At 37.4% G+C, this 9,628-nt stretch overlaps 1 non-coding gene across 1 annotated transcript; it reads left to right on the forward strand.

The window, feature by feature from the left end:
- The first annotated feature begins 3,747 nt into the window (after positions 1-3,747).
- LOC141722433 (small nucleolar RNA R71) lies at positions 3,748-3,854 on the forward strand. The gene has a single exon (XR_012575452.1). It is a non-coding gene; the product is annotated as a small nucleolar RNA R71 (small nucleolar RNA).
- Positions 3,855-9,628: the final 5,774 nt, after the last annotated feature.

A 9,628-nucleotide genomic window follows, 5' to 3' on the forward strand; every position in this document is an offset into this window, starting at 1 on the left:
AACAAAGTGATGCGCATCCTTAAATAATATAGTCCAGAAGAATCCCGCTTGAAGGACACGAGCTGCTAACTTCTCTCTACCATAGTGGCCTCCATAAACAGTCAAATGACAGTCTCACAAAATCCCCCCTGTCTCGCTGAACGGAATACATCTCATGATGATTTGGTCAGCTCCTTGCCTAAACAGGTATGGTTCATCCCATATGTACCACTTCACCTCATGAAGAAACTTCTTCCTTTGAGCGTACGACAAGTCTGGAGGCATGATATTACTCACAAGGTAGTTCACAATATCTGCAAACCACGGTTCTTCCTCTTGCACTCCAAACAGCTGCTCAAGGGAAAAGACTCACTTATCAATGTCTTATCTTATGAAGTTGCACTTGGATCTTCCAAATGCGAGAGATGATCAACAACTTGATTCTCAGTACCTTTTTTGTCCTTGATCTCTAATTCAAATTCCTGAAGCAAAAGAACCCATCTAATCAATCTAGGCATCGATTCCTTCTTCGAGATGAGATATCAAATCACAGCGTGATCAGTGAAAACTGTCACCTTCGTCCCAAGCAAATAAGATCGAAACTTCTCAAAACTGTAGACAATGGCCAACAGTTCTTTCTCAGTAGTAGTATAATTCAGTTGAGCACCATTGAGGGTCTTACTAGCATAGTAGACCATATAAAATATATTGTTCTTTCTCTGCCTAAGAACTGCTCCAACTGCATAGTCACTTACATCGCACATCATCTCAAAAGGTTCATTCCAATCAAGTGCAGTTATGACAGGTACAGTGATTAAACTCTTCTTCAAGAACTCAAAAGCAGCTAGGCACTTATCATCAAACTTGAACGAGACATCCTTCTCCAGAAGATTGCATAAAGGTTTAGAAATTTTTGAAAAGTCCTTGATGAACCGCCTATAGAAACCCGCATGACCAAGAAATCTGTGAACTCCCTTAACAGAAATTGGTGGAAGAAGATTTTTAATGACCCCCACCTTGGCTTTATCCACCTCAAGACCCTTATTAGAGACCTTGTGACCAAGAATAATGCCTTGTCGCACCATAAAGTGATATTTCTCCCAGTTGAGAACCAAATTGGTCTCAACACACCTTTTAAGAACGTCGCCAAGATTCTGCAAGCACTCATCAAATAAATCACCAAACACAGAGAAATCATCCATGAACACCTCCATATTTTGACCAATCATGTCAAAGAAGATAGCCATCATGTATCTATAAAATGTGGTCGGTGCTCCACACAACCCGAAAAAAACTCTTCTGAAGGTGAAAGTACCAAATGGACAAGTGAAGGTAGTCTTTTCCTGATCTTCTAAAGCGATAAAAATCTGATTATAGCCCGAATAGCCATCCAGAAGATAGTAGTACTCATGCCCAACCAAACTGTTAAACATCTAATCAATAAAAGGTAGCGGGAAGAGATCCTTTTTTGTGGCCTTGTTCAGCTTCCTATAGTCCATGCAAACTCTCCATCCCGTGACTGTTCGAGTAGGAATGAGCTCATTCTTCTCATTAGCAACAACGGTGATACCTCCTTTCTTTGGTACACACTGAACTGGACTCACCCAAGAACTGTTAGAATTGGGATAGATGATCCCTGCATCCAGCCATTTGGAAATTTCCTTCTTCCCAACTTCTTTTATGATAGGATTAAGCCTTCTTTGTTGCTCAACAGTAGGCTTGCTACCTTCCTCTAGCAGAATTTTATGCATGCAATAAGAAGGGCTGATTCCCTTAATATCTGTTATAGTCCATCCAATTGCCGATTTGAACTCATTCAGAATTCTTAAGAGTTTTTCCTCATCACTACCTGAAAGGTCAGATGCAATAATAACAGGTAAAGTAGATGCATCACCTCAAAATGCATAACTTAAGTGTTCAGGCAATGGTTGAAGCTCAAGTGTCGGTGCTTCCTCAATAGATGGCTTGAGGCACTTTGGAGATTTTTTCAGCTCCTCCATTCCAAGAGATTCAAAAGGCATATCCATCTTTCGCTTTTAGGGAGAAGTATTTGGATATTCCAATTACTCATCACCTTAATCATCTTCACTATTAGAATTTCCCAACAAGGCCTTTTTTAAGGCATCAGACCTTAGCAATTGATCAAGTTCTGAAGTAACTACAGAATTGACCAACTTCACTTTTAAGCATTCCTCATTTTCTGTAGGGAATTTTATGGCAATGAACACATTAAAAGTTACATCCTGATCCAACACTCACATGGTGAGCTCACCCTTTTGCACATCTATCAAGGTTCGACCAGTAGCCAAGAAAGCTCTTCCCAAGATTATGGGAATCTTCTTATCCTCCTCGAAATCAAGAATTACAAATTCAGCAGGAAAGATGAGTTTACCCACCTTGACCAAGACATCCTCCACAATGCCTCGTGGATATGTAATAGAACAATCGGCTAACTGCAGAGTCATATAAATAGGCTTTGGATCAAGTAAGTCCAACTTCTTGAAGATTGATAAAAGCATCAGATTGATGCTAGCTCCCAAGTCACATAAGCATTTGTCAAATGACACCTTTCCAATGGTGCAAAGAATAGTGAAGCTTCCATGATCTTTAAGCTTCGGAGGCAACTTCTGTTGCAGCACAACACTGCACTCCTCCGTGAGAGCAACTTCCTCTAAGTCATCAAGCTTCACCTTCTGAGAAAGTATACCTTTCATAAACTTCGCATAACTAGGCATCCGTTCAAGAGCTTCAGCGAAAGGTATGTTGATATGAAGTTTCTTGAACACCTCCATAAACTTCTTTAACTGCTTATCCAGCTTTTTCTTCTGCAGCCTCTTAGGAAAGGGAGGTGGAGGATAGATCTGTTTCTCCCCTGTATTATCCTAAGGAGGAGTGTGTTCAACAGTACTCTTCCTTGGTACCACTTCATCTTTCTTTTGCACTTCTTCCTCAGCTATAGCTTCTTCATCCGAAACTTGAGAGTGTTCGGGATTCGCAACCTTCTGAGACCTCAATGTAATTGCCTTTACTTGCTCCTTAGCTTCTCTCTTTCCTGGTACTTCAGTATCACTAGGGAGTGTACCAGGTTGACGATTTAGCAAGGCATCGGCAATTTGCCCAATTTGATTTTCCAAGGTCTTGATAGAAACTTCTTGACCCTTGCACATGAGCCATGAGCCTCAACTCTTCCAATTCAGATTTTTCATTAGACTGTTGCAGCTGGAGTTGTTACCTTGGTGCATATTGCGGTTGCTGAAAACCAGGGGGTTATACTGCTTTGCTGAATACTGCTGATAAGGCTGATGAACCGCATTCTGAGTGTTGCTCCAGCTAAAGTTAGGATGATTACGGTTGTTGGGATGATAGGTGGCTGGTACAGGTTGCTGCGACATTTGAAATTTGCTCACGAATTGAGTCGATTCACTAGAAATGGCACACTGATCAGTCTCATGGGCACCGGCACAAAGCTCACAGACACTAGTGATCTGATTAACTCCATAATTAGACAGAAAATCCACCTTCATCGTCAAAGCCTTAAATTGAGCAACTATAGCAATAGCTGCATCCAACTCCATAATTCCTGCTACCTTGCCCTGAGATAGTCTTTGAGTAGGATTCTGGTATTCATTAGCAGCCATCAGTTCAATCAATTCATAAGCTTTATCGTAGCTTTTAGCCCACAAGGCTCCTCTTGATGTTGCATCAAGCATGGGTCTAGAAGTAGCACCCAAACCATTATAGAAATAGTTAATGATCATCCAGTCAGGCATCCCATGATGAGGACACTTCCTAAGCATCTCCTTATATCGATCCCAAGTCTCGCATAAAGATTCTCCAGATTGGTGAGCAAATTGAGTAAGTGCATTTATGATTGCAGCAGTCTTCTCCACAGGAAAGAATTTAGTTAAGAACTTTTGCGCAAGATCCTCCCATTTGATGATAGACCTTGGTGGTGGAGAATTTAACCAGCATTTAGCTTTATCCCACAGAGAGAATGGAAAAAGCCTCAACTTAATAGCATCGTCAAAACTCTGTTAAACTTGAAAGTGTCACAGATCTCGATGAAATCTCTGATGTGCATGTTGAGGTCTTCTGTCGGAGAACCCCCAAACTAAACTGAGTTCTGTATCATCTGAATTGTGCTCGACTTCATCTCAAAGGTATTAGCCGAGATGGCTAGTCAAACAATGCTAGACTGAATATCATTGATCTTCAGTTGAGAGTAGTCCATCAAAGCCTTTAGATTTGCTTCTAGTTCTCCCATTGCAATAAGAACCTCTTCTTCTTTCTCAACTAAGATCTCTTCTTCAACTTCTCCTCTACTACAACTTCTTCCTCAGCTTGATCCAGTGTTCTCTTACTAGACCGAGAACGCGTATGCATACACGCTCGCTAGATTACCTGAAACACGTCAAGGAAATAAGTAAGTAAAAATGTCTGAGTCACTGAACTTTAACGAGCAATGATGAAAAACACATAAACTAAAAATTAACACCGCAATCCTTGGCAGTGGTGCCAAAAACTTGTTAGGGCTAGAACACGCGCTAATATTCATGCAAGTATACGCGATCGCAAGTAATAAAAAATTAATTCTAGTTCGTTCCCACAGGGACTAGTTTAGGTTAATTTCAATTAATATATATATGCAACACTAGTATGATTATTATCCAATGCTAAGATGAATAACAAATTGAGGTTGTTTAACTAAGATTAACTAAATGATTATACTAAGGACATAAACTAGGAGATTAAAAAGAGTTGAATAATATATGACACAAATATGGGATTTTAACTTCATTAAATACTTCATTCAATAGCCTTTTCATTCTTAACCTTAGCATGTAATGGTGATGACCCTAATCAGATAACACGAAACTGATAAACGCCAACTTTTGTTGTACGAATATCATACTACCAGACATCCATAAAAGAGAGAGAAGCTGAATAGACACCAATTATATTGAGACCCTGTATATCTATAGAATTTGACAAAATAACAGTTTAATGCAAAAGTTATCTATCGTGATCACATAGGGAAAGTAAGATGGTTAAAATTACCTACGAATCATGCATATCACATACATCCTATGCTAGTATGGCAAGTTCTAAACCCTTAAATTTACTTTTGTTTCATTAAAGATTAACACACTATCTTATAAGTTCATGACGCTCATAAAATGAATAAGCACAACTAATACTAGGTTATCACTTTTGTTCAGCCGCGCGCTTGACCAGCACGGGCGCGCTGACATTCTGCCATCCTGGCACGGTCGCGCGCTATCACAGCGCGGGCGTGCCGTCTCCCTGGAGAAATTTCTGACTTCTTTTTTTTCTTCCTGATTTGAGCTGGTCTTTTCATGAGATTTTATTCTAGACACCATCCTAACACCAAATTAGCATCCAAACAATGCCAATGTACCTGTATTCCAAATGCCTGAAATGTAAAAATACTACAAAAATACGTTAAAACACAAACAACTTAAGTACAAAACACCAATTCAAAGCTTTACGGAGCGTTATAAAGTGTCATAAATTCCACTCAACAGAGCTTACTTTAGTCCATAGAGTGATTTATCTAACTTGTAGACATGATTTGGATATTTTGGATCAATGAACCCCAGAGGCTGTTCAATATAAACTTCCTTATCAAGTTCACCATTCAGAAATGCACTCTTCACATCCATTTGGAACACCTTGAACTTCATATGTGTTAGGTCACACAACACTATAGAAGGGGGTTGAATACAGTGTTTATACAATCAAATCGATTTAACACAAGTATGTAACAAAGATCAAGTATATTCAATAAGCTCTATTATAATATGAACTGCTGTTCTCTCTCAGTGATGAACAAATATCACTAAGAGCTGATGTTAGTCCCTTAACAATATAGCAAGAATTACAGAAGGGGGGTTGAATGGAATTCTTGAACCTTTTTCTTGAAATAAAAAATGTTCAACTCGAATATAGATATAAATGTTTTGATTAGCACAATGCGGAATAGAAACTTAATTGAATCAAAACATACGTAATTAAAAATAAGAGTCTTTAAAAACTTTCTGGTGGATTTAAACAATTCCACCAGAGATATATATTATATATCGAGAGGACTCTGTGTGCAAGAATGCTCACAGCTGCTTACAAATTGAGTTGCTGAGAATACAGGGAAATGATAATAATTCTGCTTACAAAGATTTCTCTGTTTTGTGTATCTCAGCTCTATTTTTCTATTTGCTACATTCTTGGGTTATATATCACCAAGATTACAAAGTCAAAAAGACTGAACAAATATATAAACTATCAGTCTTAAGCTTTGCTGCTTTTCATCCTCTATTACCCGGTTAATGGGCTTCCACAGTAGATTTGTATACATCTCGACGGCTGTGCTCAGCTTTCATTGTTCAACGTGCTGTTTAAATTCTTTATTAGTTGAGTACATGATCATCCGTCAGGTTGTTGATCATCCGTCGGTTGCTTTGTAGGTTATCCGTCGGGTAGCAATCAAGCATATGACTTCATTTCACTTATACAGAATTATAAGACATCATTTATGTACAATTAATCAACCTATTCTGCATATCTTGTTAAAGTCAACATGACTTATATGCTACTACAGATTCTATACAAAGGAGTATACATAACTGTGCTACAGACTTATTATTACATAAGCTACTCACTCGATGGATAAGAAGTTAACATCCGTCGGGGCTATAATGAGTTATCCGTCGGGACTATAATTCTTATCCGTCGAGTGCTACATTATTTCACTAAGTAAAATCCACTTAGATGTTTTGTTTATGAAATCATCAAGTACACAATATATGCACAACAATCTCCCCCAATTTATGTCTACTGGAATTGTAGCCATAAATTAAGAGGTACTTGATGATAACAAAACATCCTAAACATACAGCATTAAAGATAAGTAGATAATACTGAAAGTGCTTCAAATAATCAAAGTGTACAAGGTTTGGCTCACAGTCATTTTCAAGTTGCTCTTTTAGCCTGAGCAGATTTTCTAGTTCCTTGAAGGTCTGGATCTTCTTCCAAGCTTTCTGTTATTTTCCTCAATCTGATTTTGGAGCTGCCTGTTGTAACACCCCCAGATCCGGGGTCAGGTATCCGGGTCGTCACGGTCTTTCTTTCCACTATATCACTTCACTTAATTAACAATAAATAACCTCATGCTGTGACCCCACACTAACACACACCATAACCCGTTATAGTCTCAGAGATGAAATTGAAATAAGTACAAGTCTTTGAATCCACAATTTAAAAGTTATTACAACCCAAAATGATTCCTTAATAAGTTTACAATTAATTGCCATTATCTACCACAAGTTATAATTATACATAATTGATTCTCAAAAGTAGAAGGTCTGATCTACAGATAGATCTACCTCTGCAGCTATAGCAGCTATGATCTCAACGGCAAGGCGCGGGGCGCTTCCCACGCTCTTGCGCTGGGTCTGCTTGAGTCTGGCCATCTTTCCTAACTGTTGTTGTGTGATGAAGAAATAAAGCAAGAGTGAGCATTATAGCTCGCAAGATAATATATAGTGTAAACAATAATGCAAGTATCTAAATGGATAACTTACTAAAATCCTTTATCAAGTGTAAGATAATTACTTACTGGATATAAGCAAAAATAAGGGATGAAGTTACCAAATACTTCACTATACTTATATCATTTATAAGGCTACTTGAACTACCACTGTTCAAAGTATTATAGGTTTAAAAAGGGTCATCCCATAGATGAGACCACAAGTTAAGACTTGAATAGATTCAATTTTTGAAATATTATTGAATGAAATAAAGTTACGAGATACTTTATTTAGTCCCGATATATATATCCACATATATATCTCTTAAACATTTCTTGGAACCTCTGTTATGTAAAGTATGAACAGAGTTTGTAACATCCAATGAATTTTGGAAAGGAAAAGAATTTTGGCATAAACCCGATATCTTGCTGATCAGGCAAAGATACCAATAAGTAACCTTTTCTACTAGTAGATGGATGAATCCCCCACCGGTCATCACCCTGGCCACATAAGGACCTTGTGCTGGACCGCCACCCGGCCTCTTACGCGTTGATGGACTGCCACCCAGCCACTTACACTTTGATAGATCGTACCCCGGCCTGTCGCTTATTCCGACTCAATTAGATGGACTTACTTCCCGAACGTTGGGCAAGTAATCAAATTGTTTTCTCAAAATAGCAACCAAGTTGCGAATGTAAAATACACCACAGAGCCGGATCCCCCAGATTTTGAGCGAGTATTTAAATCCCCTTTGAAAGGAAGATCTTAAATATAAAAATGAGTTTTGGGGTCCACTCTAACTTTAAAAATCATTTTGAAGACTCGAAAACATTTTTAAGAATGTTTGGAGTACTGCTGATTTATTAAAATAAATCAGTCCCGATATATTAGAAATATCTGAATATTATTATTTAAATAATATTCTCATAAATATAATCCTTATAAAATATTCGAAGTAGTAGTTTTAAAACTCATACTTGAAATGGATATTAAATAACCAAAGATATACGTATATGAAAGTACTATCTTTATTTGAATAATCGAAAATAAGTTTGGTTATCGAAACATTATTCTTTAATAAAATAAAGAATATTATTAAATATAAGCGGAGTCATAATACCTCGAATGAATATTATAAATAATATTCATTAAATAAAATAAACGGAGTCATACATCCTCACATGAATATCCAATTAATAATCATTAAATAGAATAAACAGAGTCATAAGTCCTCGAATGAATAGTCAAATAATATTCATTAAATAAAATAAAGTTATCGAATAAACCTTATTCGATCAATAGTTTTGAAAACTACATCCATATATATATAAATATATATATATATATACATATATATATAATATACTCGGGAACATCGACTCCCGGTTTAGAAATATGTTCACCTTTTGATCCCCTATACTAAGGGTAAACTCAAATACCGCTTATCTCTAGCATAGGTATTATGCAACTGAATCAACAGATATATGTATCAAGATTTCGAACCAAGCATGCATATATACCATATCACATGCTACAATATATCGCAAGAATTTGCTAATTAACCAACATGCATTTATCACAAGACAATGCATATACATATATTTACATCACAACAACAGTATAACAGGTAGAAAACTTGTCTGAGCGACTGGGGGTTACATATGGCTCGGGACGAGTCTGGTAACCTATAACAACATGTGAGTTGGAATTAAACCAAAGTCACTTGTAAATCTATACTTTAACCAAATTAGACCCTAACGCTCGCTTTGCGCTTACTGATTCTCTTAAGTCACTCGAGTACCCTCGGCTCCACCATTTTTAATAATTTAACCATTATGAGTTTTAAGGCGATTCCTTCGCGAGTGTCTTACAAACTGCCTATTACACTTTACATAAATGTTTCATACTCCAATTAGTCCTTTAAGGTCTTTTTCCTATGTTTCAAAGTAAGGCGAGGGGTAATGGTTCGTTCGCGAAACGTCGTTACTTAAAACGGCCGTTTCTCCTAAACCGTACATCGGAATCAAACGAACCACATATCAAAACGAAGCTCGTAACATGAACTATCTAAACATAGCAATGGTCAAAACCTAGCAGGGAGTTCT

This window comes from Apium graveolens, chromosome 4 (assembly GCF_009905375.1).
Source record: "Apium graveolens cultivar Ventura chromosome 4, ASM990537v1, whole genome shotgun sequence".
Lineage (NCBI taxonomy): Eukaryota > Viridiplantae > Streptophyta > Magnoliopsida > Apiales > Apiaceae > Apium > Apium graveolens.